Raw genomic sequence first — 20,023 nt, forward strand, 5'->3', positions numbered from 1 at the left:
AGACCCCTTCACTTCCCAGTGGAGGGCTGGTGGCTCCCTGCTGTGTCCCCAGCACCTGCTCAGCCCCGTCCTGTGGATACTGTGGCTCGTCCATCAGGAAGAGCTGGAAGAACACAGGCCAGGAGCAGCACGCTAACTAGACGAGCACCCTGGACCAGTCAAAGCCCGACTTCCTAGGTCGGTCTCTGTCACCTGCACCGAGTCACCAAGGGCAAATCAACGCCCCTCTGTGGCCTCAGCGCCTTTACAAATGATCTGGCCATCGTACAGTGATTGAAGAAGGTGATGGTGTGAATTACAAAGCAGAGCCTGGACCTGAGCCTCTGCTGGCAGCCAAAGCTTCTTAGTGTGAAAGGCCAGGCTCTTCTCTATTTTGCCTCAAATGGCCATTCGATTCTCAAGTGTCAGTAATCCTCCGTACTTTAACATCAGGTTTCTCAGCCCCGAAAAAGGCATTTGGGCCATGTGAAGTCTGTTTCTGTTTCATAACTGGGAAGAAATGTTATTATTCTTGTCTGTTTCTTCCTCTTGATGTGACCACTTAGAGAAAAAAAGATCTCTCTTATGCCTAACCGGGCACAGACTCCATAGTAGAATATAGAAATATACATAGATGTAGAAATATAGGAGGTGATCAGTAATTGTTAGTTGGATTAATATTTCATATCATTTTTTGAGGAATGATTCTTTCTACAACACACATAAATTGTATGCCTCTCATAGCGAACCCTGGTCTGAACGAGGCAGCCATCAGCTCCACTTCGAATCCACTGGGACACGTAATCCATCACTGTGGTCACACAGTTGCAAGGCATGCTGGGAACGGAAGCGGTTGGTAGTCCATACCCAGTGCACAATCGTTGAATAGGGTTACATAAAATAATGCTCAGGAATATGCTTTGCAAAATGGAAATCATATTTAAAATGTTCACTATTCTGTTGAAAAAAATAAGGTTATCAGGTTTCTTAAACCCTGGGTAGTTTTTATTCTTCGAACAATTGTCCACATTTAAGTCATGTTTGACCATTTACTGAGCGTCTTCTCACGTATCTTGTTTGCTCTGCATTCATTGAGTGTGTTGGGGAAATTGCTCTGTAAATTCCCAAATCTAGGCATGTGTGACCCTTAAACCCCCAGACAGCATCTGGGTACCTGATCGAGCACTGAGATCACAGATAAGCAAAGTGGCAGGAAACCTTTGATGCTGGAATATGAAGAAAAGGAGGAGATGAAAGAGTGATCAAGGGAGAAAAGATATAATTACAAAGCCGCAGAATCCATGGAGACCAGAAAAATGTGCTGCAGGGGGGTTTCTGCGAATTGGCATTACTATCAAAACCACACATTAGCTGTGAGGATTTTAAGCACTGAAAGCCTGACAAAATGTCATTTTCATTCTTCTTTACAAACAGGGAAAGGTTTTCTTAGGGTCTCTTTAAGTGACACACATAGCAGGAGGGACCTAGGAGAAAACCCGCTATAAGTGCAGAGCCTGCTAACGACGGGAGCAGCTCCCCACCAGCCCGTTTCCACGGCAACCCTCATGGCCCAGCACCATCTCTCTGTGTCACCATTACCGGGCGCCCCCCGCCCCGCCCAGAGGAGGACAGAGCAAGGACAAAGGGCACCTCTTGGCCGGAGTATTGCCAGCAGTATTTGCAAACTCAAGGCAGTGAGCAGGACAATCCGTGAAACCCCGCCCTGCACAACAAACACCCAGGACACTGGCGGCCACAGCAGTCCCTAGGACCCTGAGACATATGGTCTCGGAGGGAAAGGATCGCACACACAGCAAGTCATTCTCCAAAGCTCTGATACGAAAGCTGCTTTGGCCTCTGAGACAGAGACAGGCATTTCCTTAGAGCACTTCGGAATCCTGTAACGACAGTTGTTTTGTATGTTTGCAAGTGACTTTATAAGTCATTGTCTCCAAGCTTTCCGTGGGCAGCCAGGCCGAGGGAGGTACTGGGCTTTACCGTAGGTCCCTCTGGGAGCTGCTCTGGCACTGCAGAGCGAGACTACGAGGCATTTAGGGGAAGATATCAGGAAGGGAAACAAATGGACGGACACCCTAGTGCCAGGACGGGACGTGGAGTTTGGGGCAGACTCTGGGAGCCCTTGGAGAGCACAGGGGCATTGCCTGTGGCCAGTAGGACTTCAGATGCTTCCAGAATGCACAGGGCTTAAAGACGAATGAAAAGGCAGTAACACCAAAAAAAAAAAAAAGAAAAAGTCAAGGATGTAAAATAGAACAGTGTCAGGACAAGAGTGGGCAACAGCAAGAAACTCTACAGAAGTACAATGGAACCAGGTAAATGTGCCATCTTTGCATGCAGAGTTAGTTATTGAGAGTTAGTTATACAGTCTTTTTAAGTTTAAGACTGACCATCCGAAGCCTGATTGCAGAAGTGATGCGATGTGATTCATGACCCTGCACAACGAATGGGCTTGCTATCCATCTACAAGAAACCAGTGTTGGAGAGCCTTTGAGTCTTCAGACAGGCGTGGCCACGACTGCTGACCCCTGCCCCTCCCCCCCAGGCCTTCTGTAGAAGCATCTCAAGGAAGGCAGGAGACTCAGGAGAGATTCTGCAGAAGTGGACGTAGATCCCACGCTTGCACAGAGCTTAGCAGACGCATTCTACGCTCCTCTCACCTGGCACAATTTTGCAAGATTTCAACCCTAGTGTTGCCTGTATCTTATTTATTGAACATCTCTTAATGCAGAGGTTTTTTGGTTTTTTCTCCCCCAGAAATCACAGCCCGGCGAAATGCAAACACAGATTTAAGCATTCAATACCAGAAAACCATGCAAATTAGGCAAGAAGATAATCAAGGGCTTACCATTCAAAGAATTTTCCAAGTTCTTCTTTCAAAAGAAAGAAGAAGAGTGGCAGGTGCAGGGAAAGCATGGGTTGAATTTGTTTCCTGTTCACTCCTGTCAGTTGAGTTTGCTGCCACTACTCAGGAAATTCAACTACAGAGAAGGACCCAGTGAGTCGCTCACTCTGTGGATTATCGGCTGTAACTGCACTACTGGGCACAGCGTGGGGGGAGGACACGCCAGGCTGCCCCAGATGTGGTACCAGCACCAGGGACAGTAAACATTGTAATCAGTGTGATGGTTCCAGTCTCAGTAACACATTGCCCCATCCAGTGTGAAAAGCTAAATAATTCTTCAGGAGCTGCAGTCCAAAACATAGCAAACGTTTGAGACCCAAATGTTTTCAGAATCTTCTTTCTAAACTCCTCTCCTTGAGGCTGACATGATCAGATGCTTTGTCTCTTAAACGCCCAAGTGTGGGCCTTCCTTCATCAGTCCTTCCATTACCCCCTTTATTGAAATGTGCTCTGTGCCAGGTACTGTGATAAGCTGTCTTGTTGTTGCTGTTTTAACCCTCAAAACAATGCACCGCCCAACATTGTTTCCCTGCTTTTCATAAAAGGCAAATGACGCTTTACTAAAAAAAAAAAATAAATGTTATCAGCTTATGTGCACTGGGGGAAGAGGGGGAGCAAGCATGACAAATGGTCAGGCTTTGGGTTCTTTTTTTAAACAGTCACTTTTGATTATTCTTTCTCAATATGAGATATTGCCCATTAAAGATTAAAATAATATTTTATGGAAGACAAGAAAAGGAAGAGAGACAGGAGGAGAATTCTACCTTTTATCACACCTGGTGGAAAATGTGCTTCTTTTTAAACACAGTTGGCCTCCATGAGTGCCATTCTGCTTCGTTTAGCCATGTGAAGAATCAGCTCAGGATAAGAAACAAGAGAATGTGTATTTCCTATCACTTGTGGCGGGAGATTGACATTTAAAATGGTTGCTCTGATGCTAATGTTGTTCAACTTCCTTTCTCTCTAAGTGACCTGTTTGAATGCAGTGGCTGTCAGTCTGTTCAATCGTGCCAAAGTTTATCTTGTCAGAGTTCATGGGAGCTGGCAGAAATGACACAGTGAGAGACAGGTAACTGAGCACCGGGAGACACAGCTCTTTGGACAAACCATGTGTCTATACCCTCACCGCCTGGCCGCGGAGGTGGCTGGGAACGCCAAGGGCAGGCATGCCAACGGATGCCCATGGCCTATACTCTGCCTCGTCCACAGGCTTCCGTACATTAGCCAAAGCCTCTGAAAATTCAGAAATCATGGCAACCAACTTTCATATTTTTCCAATTTAGCCCCCGTATGAATAATAAATGTATGCATTGAGTTTTTCAAGGCAGTGATAATTTTATATTCTTTTTAATAAATGTAATATGTAATTTTTCATCTCATTTGTGCCTTTCTTTCTAAGTGCTTATTATGCCCTCCCCCGTTACAAAATACTCACTATAATAAAACTGGGAAATAAAGAAAAGCAGGAGAAATGTTTCAATCACTCTAAGTTCCACACTCCAGAAGCACTGACTACGGACATTTTTGTGTGCCACCATTCTGTTTTATGCATAGATTTATTGATACTTAACATGTATGTCATCATACTATAATTTTGCCTCCTGTTCTTTTCTTTATTATAATACAAATTCTTCCATGTTATTATTACAAACTCATTAAAAACATTACTTTAATGACTGCATAATTATATCTCATAATTTTCTTAGTTATTACCCTATTGTTGGGCATTTAGACTTTCAATTTTTTCACTGTTACACACAGTGTTGCAATATCCACTTGCTCAGGAAGCCTACTCAGTCCTTTAGAAGATTTCTTAGGATGGATTCCCAGCAGGAAAATTATTAGGTCAAAGGCATTTGGAATTTTCTGTAGACTTTGGTCCATATAGCCAGGCTGCCTTCCGCACAAATTGCATCATGCAATTTCTATATATCAGAATTTCTGCATTTCAATTTTATAATTTGGAATTTATATAGTGTCAAATATGTATCCTGATAATTGTTTTGAAAAATACCGTCACATACGAAGAAATGCTCAACCTCACTAACCATCAGAGAAATGCAAATAAAAACCACAATGAGATACCACCTCACTCCAGTCAAAATGGCTATCATCAATAAATCAACAAACAACAAATGCTGGCGCGGATGTGGAGAAAAGGGAACGCTAGTGCACTGTTGGTGGGATTGCAGATTAGTGCAGCCACTATGGAAAACAGTATGGAGGTATCTCAGGAATCTGAAAATGGAACTACCCTATGATCCAGTAATTCCACTCCTAGGCATCTACCCGGAGAAATCCAAAACTCCAATTCAAAAATCTGTATGCACTCCTATGTTTATTGCAGCACTTTACACAATAGCCAAGATATGGAAACAACCGAAATGCCCATCAGTAAATGACTGGATTAAGAAGCTGTGGTACATTTATACAATGGAGTATTACGCAGCCATGAAGAAGAAAGAAATCTTATCATTTGCAACAACATGGATGGACCTAGAGAACATTATGTTAAGTGAAATAAGTCAGACAGAGAAAGACAAGTACCATATGATCTCACTTATATGCGGAATCTAAAGAAAAGAATATGTGAATGAACTAATCAGAGACAGTTTTGAGGACACAAAGAAAAAACCAAGAGTTGTTAGATGGGCGGGGGCGGGGGGTGGTTGGGGATGGGGGAAAAGTGAAGGGATTAGGAAGCAGCTGATAACCACAAGATGGCCTCAGGGTTTTCTGAAAATTAATTTGGGGAACGTATTCAATAATGTTGTAAAGATTTTGTTGGGTATCTGATGGACATGCGTCCTATATGGGAGACCACCTCAGAGATACTGTGGATGCCTGATCATGGCATTGTACACCAGAAGCTAAACATTAATGAATGCCAACTATAATTTTATATATATAATGTGATGGCTCAGTGCGAGGTTGGAGGGATAGTGGATGGGGGGAGGGGGTTCACAGTGTGAGGGATATAAATGATGAACGTCTAAGTATTACCTTGTCTTGTACACCTGAAACTAATAAAAAAAAATTAAAAAAAAAATAAAATGAATAAGAGTTCCATGATCAGAGTTCAAAGAAAAAAAAAAAAAGAAAGAAAAAAAAAGAAAAATACCGTCACTGTATGCATTTCATCGACTGAACCCACATTCAGGCTTTTCTAAAGGAAAAAATATATATCAATTAAGGCAGAAATGCTTTTAGTAAGAGAATTTGCTCCCAGACTTTACTGGTTTAGATGGAAGCATAATTGGGCACCTGACCTAATTATTTTTAGTGGTTCCTATTGAAACAAACACTTCAATTCCTGAAAATCATCCATTTGTGGATTCATTAATTCATGTATTCATTTGTTCGGCAATCATTTATGGCATCAGGGCACTCAGACAGCATGGGTGCCGGGAGTGAGCAGTGGCCCCAGTCCCCTAGCGGTGCCCACAGTTGGACAGCAAAGCCCTCCGTGAGCTCTGGGCCAGCTGCTCAGTAGAGGTGGAATGAAGTGATTACTGAATAAAGATATTCCTAGTGGTAACTTCCACGGGAGTTCCTGCCATGCTTTGGCCGTGCAGAGGTGGCACGTGCTACCTGGGTACAGGAGCACAGGAAGCGTGGAAGGGAAAGTTACGAAAGGTTAGAGGTTTGCTTTCTGACATGTTTTTAGATGAAAGATGAAATGGTGACCTGCCTTGCCCAGATTTCTACTTCTTGATACTGACATGCTACATTTAGGAATCTGAAAGATCTGTGTTACTCACCCCCCCTAGCTCCATCATCCTGCTAGGAGTCAGAAAACCACCCTATATTAATCATTTCTCTGGGCTACCGATAAAATGAAAGTATGTATTTTGAACAGAAACTTTCATTCTACCCTAAAACCAGACAAGAGTGACATTTTAGTAAACAGAACAGAAAAGAGTGCTCCTCAGGCGCCTATAAATTCAGCTCTTTTGGTTTCCTGCCTGAGACATACTTGTCACCGCCATGGTGACACATGGAACCAGCTGTCCCGTGATGTTCATGTCCTATCTGCAAGTTATATTCAAGGGCCAAACTCCTGCAGGTGGCAGAGGAATTCTTGACTGGAGTCATGTGATGACATGAGCCAGGTGTTCACTGTGGGCTGAAACGTAACCCTAAAAAGATCTCTTGAAGTTCTAGCCCCCATACCTGTGAGTGTGACCTTATTTGGAAATAAGATCTTGGCAGATGTAATCAAGTCAAGCCATTGGGGTGCGTCCAGGATGGCTGGTGTCTTTATAAGAAAAGGAGAAGAGACAGATGGGCAGTAGGTGTCAGGTGATGATGGAGGCAGAGACTGGAGTCAAGGACCACCCAGGGAAGCTGGTCGTCACAAGAAGCTAAGAAACAAGCATGCACAGAGTCTCCCCTCGGGGCTCTGGAGTGAGCACACTGTTGACACCTTGACTTTAGACATCGGGTCTCCAGACCTGTGAGAGAATAAATTTCTATTGCATTAGGCCACCTAGGTGTGGTGCTTTGTAAGGGCCCTGAGAAATGAATACACCAATCAGATTTTCTCTTCTCGGGGGTACACAGAAAGGACACTACTTTCCAGTCCTTTGCAAGAAGGTAGGAATTTTGGCTGCATCCTGGCCAAAAGGGTGTATGCCCCATTCATGCCTAGTAATAAAACATGGTACACTCCCATCTAAGTGCCCTCTGTGAAGACAGTGATGCCACGAGGTAGCAGGGGTCTGCTATTTTTGAGATATCAGCTGGGAAGGCAATCGAGAAAAGCCATCTGGCACTGAACCATGACATGAGCCAGAAATAAACTTCTGTTGCATTAAGGCATTGGGGTTTCTAGGATTTTTCCTTTTTAAAAAAATGTTTTGGCAGCACTGTTTGGCTGCTGGACCTCAATGCACTGGAATGCAGGGCTATTATAATTACAAAGTAACGTATGTGCCATTGGGTAACTCTTCACCTGCAGAGGTTGCCCCCAGAGGAGCGAGGACCCCAGCAAAACAGGAAGCTTCCAGCCGAGAGTACTGGTGCCGGGAAGGGGGCACCCCACAGCAACTGGCTGTGAAAAACAGAAGGGATTTGGACCACCCAGGTGGGATGGAGACTGCAGGAAAGCCAGGCGTCCTCTTAACGGTCTGCCGCACAGGCCCACTCACTCACAGGCTCTCACCGTGGGCTCCAGCGCAGGGGTCGTGACTCCGGGGGTGTTGGAGGCACACAGCAGGTGGACTGAAGTGTGTGACTGCAGGACAAGGGCTGGAGGACAGTCACCATGCTCCCTATGAGGAGGTCCTCCTCCAGGATAGCCGGCAGGCAGCAGCCATCTTTCCTTTGTCGAGCCCGCCCCCTATGCTTATGGCCAAATCTGAATCTGATTGGCCTGGTAAACTCTGCTGCTCTGCTCTGTTGACCCCCTGGGACCTCACCCCACCATCTCTCCTACCTCACTAGGCTTTACCAGTGGCTGAAACTTAAGGGAGCAGGAAGGTGGCAGCAGGTCTCAGGGGTCCTGGCATTTTGTGGAGGAAAATTCGTTCCTGAGGAGGGTCTTTTCCTGATTTGCAAATGGCTGTGGTATCATTGTCATCACATGGCAGAGAAAGAGAGTGAGAGTGAGAGAGAGCACACTGGTGTCTCTTCCTCTTCTTATAAGGACACTAATACCATCACTGGGGCCCCACCCTCATGACCTCAGATAAACCTAATTACCTTCCAAAGGCCCTACCTCCAAATGCCAACATATTGGGTGGTAAAGCTTCCACATATGAATTTGGGGACACACAAACATTCAATCTATACCAGGTTTCATTTGCCCATAACTCTCTTCTAAATAAACAACCCTACAGGCATAGTTTCTGCAATCATCAGGTCACACAAATGAACAAGCATACTGAACTCCCCATGAAAAATTCTATGGACCATTTTATTTCACCTGGGAAATCACCACGCCTCGACTATACCTTTAATAATCTCCATGTGCACTCATATCCCTTTGAAGTTTAGGATAGATGAAAAAAGAATGATGTGGGGCTTTTTTTGTCTGGCCATCCCAACAGAGATTGTATTCCTTGCAGTATGAAGTTTCGTTATTGATCTTTAAAAAGCACAACCAAAAATCCATTTGAGATCCTTTACATTGAAAGTCTGACACACTGCCTGGGTTGTTTGATGTCATGTGTGTCTGTGGCTTGACCGTCCGTAAATTGGCTTGGCATTACACGTAGGAGCATCACACTTGAACAGTTTGAGATTTACTGCATTAAATTAATACCATGAGTCTCAGCAGGCGAGAAGTGGCAATGGGAGGCTGTGTCTCCTCATCTCAGATTCAGTCGAACCTGCTCAGAGACAGTGACCTAATTAATTAAAGGCAGCTCAGAGGGGCCAACCTGTGTCATCTGGATGTGGGGCAGGCTCACGCAGAGCTCAGGTCAGGCCTTTAAGAAGTCAGAGACCTTCATCTTCACAGACTCTCATCTCTCTGAGTCCGTTTCCTTTCTTACTTCAAACTGCACGGCACTTACTGATTATCCCGGAGGCATGAAAATGCTGAGTGTCTAGGAAAGACATGGCAAAGTCCCAAGGCTGATGATGGAGCGCTGTCTGCTCACCAGTCCGAGTCCCTGAGTGACCAGTTCAGGAATTGCTGCCCAGAACTAGGGCTAGGGGTGTAGATGGTACAAGTCAGGGCCCAGAATATGCTGAGCCCTGGATAGCATCTAGAATTCATTGTATGCTGCTATTGCTTTTGTCCAAATCATTGAGATTATTGTTGAGTGTGATTTTTCCATTTCTCATCATTTTCCTTCAAATAATTCATCTAATGGGGCCTCCAAACTATCTCCCTGGGCAGAAGACAGTGAATTCCCAGAGCTGGTCATTCGCCTGTCCAAGGGAGTGGTCGTGTCTGGGAAACATCGGGGGTAAAGGCTCCACCAGAATGAGAAGGACAATGGACTCCTCGGCTCAGTTGGATGGATCCAGAAAGTTCTATTTTGGAAAAGAGATTGGAGTTGAATTCTCACTCCCCCTTACTTTCTCTTTCCCTTCATGTTCCACAGTGGCCAGACACTAGGTGATACTTAAAATGTAATAGAACAAAAGCTCAAGTTCAGCCTGTTATTTTAGAAATGTTGACTGTAAATACTGAAATAAAACACTTCAAAGGTCCAGGTCTTTGGGAAGCTGATATCAGAAGTTGAGTGGGCCTGACATTGGTATTTGATATATTTTCAGTGTAGGTACCTAACTTTGAGAAAGTAAAAATTAACTACTCACCTAAAAATTTAATTAATTAAATGAGAAGTAAAACTAAGAAAAAGAGTGGAAAAGAATACAGTGAAATATCTGTGGGTTTTAGTTCTGGTCTTAAATATGTAAGAAAAGAGACTATAGGCAGCTAAAGAGATGAGAAATATGAACCCCCACACGCTTGTGTCTCAAGGTTCCTGTGTGGGGGGTTCCTGAAATGAGTTTTGTACTATTAGCACCATAGTTGCAATGTGCTGTGACTGCTCCATGGTCACCCTCTGAAACAGTCCCTCCCCACACCCCCTGAGAAGGGCAAGGAGCCCCGTCTTCAATATAAAGTTGGGCAGGGGGATCCTGAAGGCTGGACACAGGAATTCCTCAAAGGAACCCCTGTTGAAGTTTTGTTTAAAGAAGCAAAATGCTAGCCCCTCCTGGTAGGAGATAACCCACCAGGCACATGAAAAGCCCTCATACAACACTATGTATGGAATCACAGTTCTGAAGAGGGCTCCCTTGTCCTTTGAGTAACAAAAGTAGGCCCAGCAGAGTTAGGTCTCGGCACTGCCTCAAGGAGAAAGAACCCAGCCTGGCTGAGCCTGGTCTGGCTGCTCCATGGAGTCTGAGACTTCTCCTTAATAGAAGAAACTATTAAGTACATAGGTCAAAGGGCTAAGAAGTGAAATTTAGGTATTTCCAAGGCAATGGAAAACGAGCAGAACACTCAGATGAGAGGCAGAGGAGCAGGGGGACACATGGCAGGCTGATTTAAAGGCATTCAAATTCAACAAAGACCTACTGTCCTAGAAATGCTGGTGACTGTTCTGGAAACTTTATGGCCACACCCATCTCTGGGTCCTTGTGATCCCCGTCACACAGAGTCTAGTTTGAGAGGAAGCCAATCCAATAGGACCTGTTGGAAAATGTTCTGTATTGAATGAATGATATGCAAATATAGCTTGACATTTTTAGGGAATGTTTTTGTAAGTTAGGCTGTATTTTTGTTGTAATGAAATACAACATGATCTTTTTTCAATTTACGATAAAAAAAGTTTTTAATGTCATGATAAATGGCATTCAAATTTATTTAAGAACAAAACTTTTTGGCAGGAAAGTTTACCAGATTTTTTTTTTCTCCAGAGGATCAGGAGTCAGGCGTCTCTCTCACCGAGGCACCTGCTGACCTCTCTGACCTACCTCCTCATTCCAGACCTGTTTGCCAAAGCAAGGATATTATGGCTTCAACAGTGTCTGGACATGCACTCTGATAGCGTGTGTCTTGTGGTCAGCTGCAGTGGTCAGACTGTCCCTACTGATTAGACCAGGGACCTGCTCTGGCCTGTGGTTTCAGCGCCTTCCTGGAGACCTTGGTCTCTGCCCATTTCCTGGTTCTCCTGGCTTCCCAAATCCACATTCACTACATCTGCTGTCTGGTTAAATCATCCATTATCAGTTTCTCTCGGATGCCATCAAGTACTTTGCCAGATACAGACATTTGTCCTAAGAGTATTTATAGATAAGAGACTCGGGGATATAGTAGAAATTAGGAATTGGCACTTGGGCCCCTTGTAAATGTTCCACTGGTATTAAGAGAGGACTCTGGCAGTGCATTGCAGCGCACCTAAGGAAATGATGAAATGTGGTCACCCAGAATGAAATGTGCATTATAGCCAAGGCTTTGGGAGAATCAGCGGCCTTGGCCGTGAGCATGTTGGCGAGCACCAGGCCTTCAGGTCCTCTCAGGCAGCCTGCTACTTCCAATGGTGCTAGTTAGTCTCACTTACGAAGAGAAAAGTCCAAATACGTAAATATTTTTGTCAAGACATGGGCTGAGTGAGCACCGGGGTCTTTATTCATCCAGTGCAGCTGAAGGTGTGTGTCAGCTCAAAGACAACACACTTTAATCCTTCAGGCGGTTCGTTTGCATACATTGAATTTATGTCAATGTCAGGTCTTTTTCATGAAAGTTAGGGCTTGAACTAGGAAAACATGAGACGCCACGAATTGGGATGAGGGCATACTAAAGAATATGGACTACTCAGAACAGCTTCAAACTTTCCTTAGGAAGCCTCCCTTGCCAGACACAACACGGGGCACCATTCTTGCCTAATGAAAGACTGGAAGTACGTCACCTGAGAGGTTCTTTGTAAGGAGAAAACACTTTGTCTCATGTCCCAACACTGTCAGTAATATGCGTCTACAAATTTATAACAAAAGGCAGATCTCAACATGCCCCAGGGTAGAATTGCTATAAACACAAACTCAGGAAGAGAATCTTCAAAACTAAGAACATTGGAAGTCCTTGCTAATTTCTTTTGGAAACAATCAAAGCCACACTTACCAGATTATCCTCTGAGAGGCACAGACTATGAGCAGATACGGTCCATGGACCAAGATGCCCTGCTGTCTGGTTATGTAAATTAAGTTTTATTGGAACACAGCTGTAACCATTTCTCTGTGGCTACTTTCATACTAAAATGGCAGAGTTGAGTGGCTGTGACACAATACATGGCCTGCAGAACCTGAAATATTTCCTACCTATTCTTTTATAGAAAGAGTTGGCCAATCTGGGTTTAGACCAAGGAGAGAGGGGTGTTAAGGATACTAAGCTGTGTTTATCACTTGAGGGCGATAATGAGTTCTCGTTTTGATATGCTAATCTAAAGGAAATGGAAGTAGTTCTAATTGCTTGACCAGTTGTTTTAGAAGTCTGGGACATAACTGTGGCCCACCTAAACGAAAACCGAGGAGCCAGAAATTTCTTAGGAAAATGTAGAAGAAAAAAAACCCAAGATTTAGGGTGGCATGATTATTGGCAAAGATGTATCATAGGCACCCCACCCATCCACCACTGAACTATGCTTTTTGGAAGGTCTAAAACCGTTTCCTCCACCAAAGCTTTGAGGAAGCCATAGTTAGTGTAGCACCAGTGTGGTGCGGGGCGGCCTGCGGGGTCTCTGCTCCCACTCCCCACATAAGAACGCAGGATGTGGTGAGGCCAAAAAGGAACACCCACGGAGCCATAGGTAGGGGAGTCATACCACTATATTCTCACTGGAGGCTGGGTTCACACGACGTGCGACCTGCTGCCGCTTTGCTGCCAACCGACCGACTCTCCTCCACTCTCCTCGGCTTCCCTCCGTAGCCACGGCAGTTATATCAGTGGCCAATGGCTCACTGGTTACAGCTGACGGCCAACCAGCCACAGCTGACGGCCATCCAATCACAGCTGACCGCCATCTCCTACTCGAGCCAGCACCTTTCCACATGAGGTCGAGGGCCTGGAAACTGCTCTCTGGGGCTCTGTCCCCACAACCAGCATCTTTGAAAATCACCTCAGTGGCTGCTCTCTGTAGTGTACATGACCTTTGGAAAAGGATCAGATTTCGTCTTATCTAAATGGTCAGCAAAACCTCCCATTGTGGATGAGGTGTTTCATAACCTTGGGAAACAGATGATCTCCTCAGTGAATATCAGGCAATTTCCTTGTCCAGCCAACCAGCGCTGAGCCAATGGGCTGAAGGCAATGGTGACTGTCGGGGCACTGGTGGACCGTAGCCTGGATGTAGGGACATGAGAATCCTCAGTAAGGGGGACTTCAACACTGCTACTTTTGAGTGGCTGGCAGCAAAGATAAGCCATGAGCTCTAACACCGCCCACCTGGGGGGTCAGTCAGTGACAGGCTAATCACACTGACCTTTTTCTCACTGACAAAGGTGGTGCGTTGTCTTCAGGGGAATACCTCCTCCACCTAGATAAGCATGAGCTTGCCTTTTCCTCACTATCCACAAATACCTAGATCTTCAGTATAGCATCAGGGTCCACGGAAGTTTCTTTTTCAAGCACTTCTAACCATTTGTAAGGATAACTCTTTCTCGTATTTATTTTTTTCTTAAGATCTTCCAAAGAACAAAGAGAAATTTTCCTCATTTTTAAAAGATAGAATAAAACTCATCCTACCTTGCAATTATCATATGGGCCCATTGGATCCTTTTCTAAATCTAAAATACAATATGGGATCTTGGAAACATGTTCACATTTTATCATTCTAGGAATCATTTCGTCATTTCTCATCAATTATTCCCAACTATGCCAAAAAACAACCAAACACTAAAATGATAAGAAATCAATAGAAAGATGGAATCACATAGAAGAATGATACAATGGTGAAATAAATTATCATCCTTCAGGGATTTTCCCCCCTCATATTCCAAAGAATTGCATCATCTTTCAAGAAGTAAATAGACTGAAGACACCACTTTTTGTAGTCCTCTTTGAGATTTCATTGAACATAGTAGATCATTCAGAATTGTTCATTTTTGTCACTAATAGCTGTCAAAAATCACAAAGGGTCCAAGATTTACTACACTGGTGAATGACCGAGTTGGCTTAACATAGTTTTGTGGCTGCTGGCAGAAGACATGCGACTCCTCGGTCAGAGACAAAAGACTATTCCCCAAGGGACAGAGAGGGGCATGAGCATCACGACTGTATTGGTTCCTCTCACTCACACCCCACAGGCATTTGGAGGTACCTCAGTTGAATGTTGCTCAAGCGATGCATTTTCATCCAAGCCTAGGACCCTGAAGCTTGGGAAACCAAATCTTTCATAATGGGCTATAAGCAAACCCCTCCTTGGCCCCAAAGAGAAACATGACCTTCATTATCTCGGACAGTGAAGAAACCTGCTCATTTCTTTGGAGGAAAAATACTCTAACTTTCAAGATTGTTCACTATAAAACCATCTCTGAAAAGATAGACGAGAAGGAAGACAGCCAATGTCTTTGTGCTCAAGCTTTCGAGAAGTCTGACAGGTCCATGCAAAATGCCTTCCATCGATGGAAAAGAAAAAAAAAGTGGCAGAGGGAGACAGTTCACAGTCTTTAAGCAAAGCAGAAAATGCATGCAAACCACAGGGAGCAGCACCCCTCACCATCCCTGTGCCGTAGTGTTGTTGCTGAAAGGGAAATATTGCATTATCTGCCATGCCCCTCAAGGATCCATCAGCCACGTAGAGCTGTTGCTCACTTCCAATTTGGCTAGCGTGACCTTTTCATTGTGCTGATTTTTTTTTAATTGTAGTTAGTTTCAAATAATTTAAATTTTACTAGCCATATAGAACCAGTAGCACATCTTTTGACTCTAACATTGATTGGGAAATGGGATATATAAGTGAAATCTCATACTAGGGGTCTTCCAATGGAAGTGTGATAGAGTTACTGCTAAACAGCAAAGACTTCAGCACTCTAGATTTTGTGTCAAAGGACTGGACCATTTCCCTTTGCTAAGAGCACATGTAACAGTATCCCTTCATCTTTTATGATATTTGTGTGCCAAAATTAACTTAAAACAAGAAGACAAGGTATGTTTAAACTCTTATTAAAATTTCTAATAAAATTGTTTCCCCCCACCCCTTTTTTTCTCACTTTTGTAAATTTTTCCTTCTGACTTAAAGATATATGGGTTTTTCTTTAAAGTTCCATTGGGCTCAGATGGCAAATGGTAAAGACTCTCTCCTGGTGTATAGAGGGTTTAACACCATCCTAGAGGCCACGTAACATTTCTTCAACCAAAGAATTTACTCCATAGTGAGACATAAAGCAACGGGTTAGTGACCTTGGGACTCATGAGCTACCACATAACCCATTGCCAGGAGCCGTTGCTTTGATAAAATGGAATGAACTATTGAAGTCAAAAGCCTCGTAAGGTTGGAGAGGCTTTTCCTCCACAAACAATCGAGCTGCTTCTCTCCCAGCCAGGACACGCAAGTCCAGGAACCCAAGAGGAATGTGACTGGGACCTTCATTAGCACCCTCAATGATACACTCAACAACATTTGATTCCTCACTCTGTGACTCTAGGTTCTGCTGAGTACCCAAGGGAGGGATGTTTCCAGAGGCAAAACAATAATATTTCAAATGAATTATTAGCTAGGCCAGTTAGGGCTCCCTGTAACCCTGGTGAACCAGCCCAAACATGAGAATGCTGTGTTGACTGAATATTTGATTCAATCTATTGTTCTTTCAACAGATTCCTTTTCTTATATCAGTTAGAGTTGGTCTCTGCTGATTTTATCTGGGAACCATGACTGATGTAATCTTCTAAAATAAAACTCAGCTCCTCCGCCCAGTGTTGCCTGTCAAACCACAAACAACTAGAAATGACAGTGAAAATATTTATGCTTTCATAGTGTATTTTGTTCTGCATGTCTATTGAGAGCGTGTTTTTTAAAAACCTGAACTCTGCTATTAATTTTGCATTTTCCATATTTATTTTATGCAAACCATACCGGTTCACATTTACCTCTTTCTTCACTGAAAGATATCAAATGCTTTTTCCCTGCTTTACTTCTAAGCCCTTTCCTCTTGCTTGTATCTTTCAAATCAATCCCCCTAATCAATTGATTATATAAACAGAACTTTAAATTCTCCCCATGTATATTGATTTATTTTCTTCAATCTCCAGCCTATTGATCAAACCATTTGATCAATTGAATAAAGTAAGACCATCATCTGGCATACTCCACATTTGGGCACTTTCCTTGAAGGAGAAGGATAGAGATGTTTGTTTTTACTCTCTAAATGATTACAACCTTAAATGCTGCATCAGATATGCACATAGAAAAACCTGATGAAATCATTCCTATCTGTTCCCTAGGCTGTCTCCAGAGCTCTGAGGCCCAACCAGCCTGAAAACTAAATAAAAACAATTTGCTCTTTACACAGAGCCTTTTGTTTTCTAAGTAGTGGCCTCAATCTTGAACCTTTTATCTGCCCCCATCAAACCACCCTGTACGGTGTACTTGTCTTTCTGTCCCATTATACTGTAAGCTCTTTAAGATGCTCAATATATGTTAGAGAGTGAATTATTTATAGAAAAGAAAGAAGAAATGGAGGAAATTAGCCGAGGAAGGCGGAAGGAAGAATTTACCCTAAGAAACATATGGCATCTATCCTCACCAGTTACATTTAAGTGAATGCAAAACCTTTTAAATATTCTTTAAATATGAGCTCTTAAAGTATTTTACTATAATCCTTTCATTAATACAATGGGGCCCTTCTTACAAATAGCACTTCTCAACAAAAACAACAGAAATGGGAAAATATTAAGAGACTCTTGGTGGAAGGTGATTCATATTCTTAGCAGGCGTCTCATTCAGTCCCTGCCCTGGTTTCCCTAAGACTGTGGGTCAGGAATTTGCCTAATGGGTCATAAGGAATTTGCCTAAGGATCCTAAGATGCCTAACGAGTTGTATAGCACCTGGAAGGCAGAGTGAGTGGGGATCCATGCTCTCCACAGTGCACTCAGGCATGGATTCTTCCAGCAGCGCTAGCCTTAGATGCTGCCCTTCCTTAGTCCTGTCTAGAGTCTTGCGTTGAATACTCAGTGCTCAGCGTGCAGTGAAGACCCAGGAGTCAACAAGCACTATTACAAAGCAATGTTCTTCTTTCCTTCCTTCCTTCCTTCACCCAGCATGTGTCAACTAAGCACCATTCCAGCAGCGACGTGGACTGGACACAGTGCCCGGGTCCTCCCTCCAGGAGGCCGGCAAGCTGGCCCGGCTGGCGTTCCACACCCAGCGGTGGAGCTTTGTCCTGGGGAGGGCATATTTGTGACATGGATAGTCTGTCACTGTAATTGTAGGGTTCTTCAGCTGGAAACAACTGAAAAAGCAAAAAGTGATCTGTTCTGACATCCAGAGAGATCACGTCAGTTAAAGCATTAAAGCTATCAATACTCCCTGGACTTTGGAGGTCCTAGTGCAGTGGAGAAAACTCGGGGTAGTATTACTTACCCTGGTTTGAACCTCTGCTCCCAACTATGGAGGGCTTGTGGCTCTGAGCGCAGTACCTCCGCTTTCTGGGTCACCAGTGTTTCCTCTCGTAACATGGTTAATAATCACTGCTCATGGGGTCTTATGAAGAGTTTTTAAATAATGTCTCCACGTCTCTGTCCCGTGCCTGGCACAGTGGGCACACTTAAGCCTCCACTGAATCATTTAGGGTGCATCATCTTCCCAAAACAGGAACAGGTAGAGTCTTGCAAAAACTCAGACTTGATATTAAGAGGGAGCCAGGAGCACCAGCTATTCAGGACAAAGACCCTCGATATTATCTAACAGGAAGGTGACATTGGAAAGGGAACTTCTCAGCTGGACTTAATTGATTTGAACCATTCAAGTCCACCAGGCAAATCCGCCCAGAATCCGCCCAGGATGACTTTCCATGCTGGCAGAGTTAATGTTTTTCACCTGGGTTTCGAGTGGCTGTGAAGTGACAGGGCGAGCGGAGGCTCTGGAGTGAGCAGACCCCGCGTCGTCTCGCTGTGCACGCTCGGTGCCGAGGTAATTGGCTTTCTTGTTACCAGGGCTTGCGCAGCATGATGTGTGTGGGTCACGTTCAGGCAGCAGCGCTTCCCCTGCTGCACTCATTGTCACGAGAAGTCGGCAGACGAACGTCTCAGCAAGAATGGCCCTGTCATCTCAACAGGCCGTCCGCATACTCATCCGTGCACTTTCTACGGGCCCAGCACTCCTGGGTCTGTTACTCCCTGCCATCCTCGCAACTCCTCTTCCCTGGGGCCAGAGCCGGTGCTGGGTGCTGAGAGGGCCATGCGGAAATAACCTTGAGTGCATTTCAAGGACTTGCTCAAAGACACACATCAGGTAGGTGGCAGAAAAGGATTCGAGCGTCTCCTCAGTGTCAGCCAAGAGCTTCCTGGTGTCACTCTTAGATGCCCGGACACAAACTCAAGGTCAGAAATCCTTCTGGGGTTCCCTGCTTTGTTGTCATTTTTTGGCAAACATCACAAGTTCTCCAGCAAAATCAAAATGCTTGCTATTTCCTGGACCTGGCATGCTCTTGCCCCCCTTTCCTTTTCAGGGACATCCTCTCACCCACCTTCTCTTTGAGGGTCGTTCCTCCTCTTTGTCCCCTTCAAGACCCAAACCATTAACTTCTCCAGGAAGTCTGCTTTCATCCTCCCAGGTGGACCACGTGTTCCTCCTTCGTGTTTGCAGAAAACACTTCTATCTATCACATCATTTACCAAACTGGGTTCTTATATTTCTACTTAATGGCCTGCCTCCCCCACTACACAGTGGTCCCCTTGAAACTGGGGCCAAATCTTATTTCTCTTGGTTCCCGTATTGCCTAACTGCCATGCCAAGCACACACTAAGTATTGAATAAATGATTGCTGATTAAACGAATAAAATTAGCATATGTTCATCCATCTATGAACAAACTTATTAGAAAAAAAATGAGATCAAATCGTTAGAGGTGCACTGAAAGCAAAAAAGAAAATAAATAGAGTGGGCTGTTCCGGTATTTCATGTCACCTTGGCCTAGATGAATTCTAAGATTTGCTCTAAATCTACAGCTCTACGACTTTCATCATGGAGGTGTGTGTGTGTGTGTGTGTGGGGGGGGGGTCCTTCTCAGTTCTTCATTGTAATGGAATTGGATTTCTCATCATTTTCAACAGAACCAAAGACTCGGCCTTGTTTATTAGCTTGCTGAGCCAGTCAGAACTTTGTAAATTATGGAAATGCAAGGACAGATCATTCCACTGTGGCATCAAAATGCACTATTATCTAAAGTATATACTTCTCAAATTTAAAAACATTTTTGCAGCTTTGCAATTTTTAATATAAAATAATATCACACGTACAAGTAAATGTTATATATTATTTAGGAATAACAAGAAAAAGAAACACCCAAGTTTAAGAAATGCCTAGTGCAAAGTTGGAGGAAAGAAATCAGACCAATAATTTGGAAACATCAGTTGCCAGTCCTGCACATCTCTTCCCCTCAGAGAAGGGATGACACGTCATTAATTGTATTTTAAATTCCTCCTTTTCCTCTAGAATTTTATTA

The sequence above is a fragment of the Rhinolophus hipposideros genome, assembly GCF_964194185.1.
Source record: "Rhinolophus hipposideros genome assembly, chromosome: 12".
Classification (NCBI taxonomy): Eukaryota; Metazoa; Chordata; class Mammalia; order Chiroptera; family Rhinolophidae; genus Rhinolophus; species Rhinolophus hipposideros.